This window comes from Etheostoma spectabile, chromosome 19, assembly GCF_008692095.1.
Source record: "Etheostoma spectabile isolate EspeVRDwgs_2016 chromosome 19, UIUC_Espe_1.0, whole genome shotgun sequence".
Lineage (NCBI taxonomy): Eukaryota > Metazoa > Chordata > Actinopteri > Perciformes > Percidae > Etheostoma > Etheostoma spectabile.
The window spans coordinates 12035170-12035480 of NC_045751.1; the positions used below are offsets into that span (position 1 = coordinate 12035170).

The window sequence follows — 311 nt, forward strand, 5'->3', positions numbered from 1 at the left end:
AAGCTGGTATGTCACTCTGGACTTCTCCAGCAGATCTACAGATATTTTTCATCAATTACAGTCTGACCAATTCTCAATTCCAGTCATTTGTTTGTACTATGGTTAGTATTACTTACATGTCTCAATATCAGCACTAGCCAGTTTGCCAGTTGTGCCGAAATGGATTCTGATGAATTTACCCTGTTTGGGACAAAGGATTTTTAATTTCCTTCCACATTGGCAATCTGTAACAAGACTTCTTTCATGTGTAGAAATTATTCCATACTTACAAAACGAGAAGAGTTGTCATTCCTGATAGTTTTGGCGTTACC

General features: G+C 37.3%; 1 pseudogene; it reads right to left on the reverse strand.

The window, feature by feature from the left end:
• LOC116707347 (myosin heavy chain, fast skeletal muscle-like) overlaps window positions 1–311 on the reverse strand; it is a 45819-nt pseudogene that overhangs the window by 42556 nt on the left and 2952 nt on the right.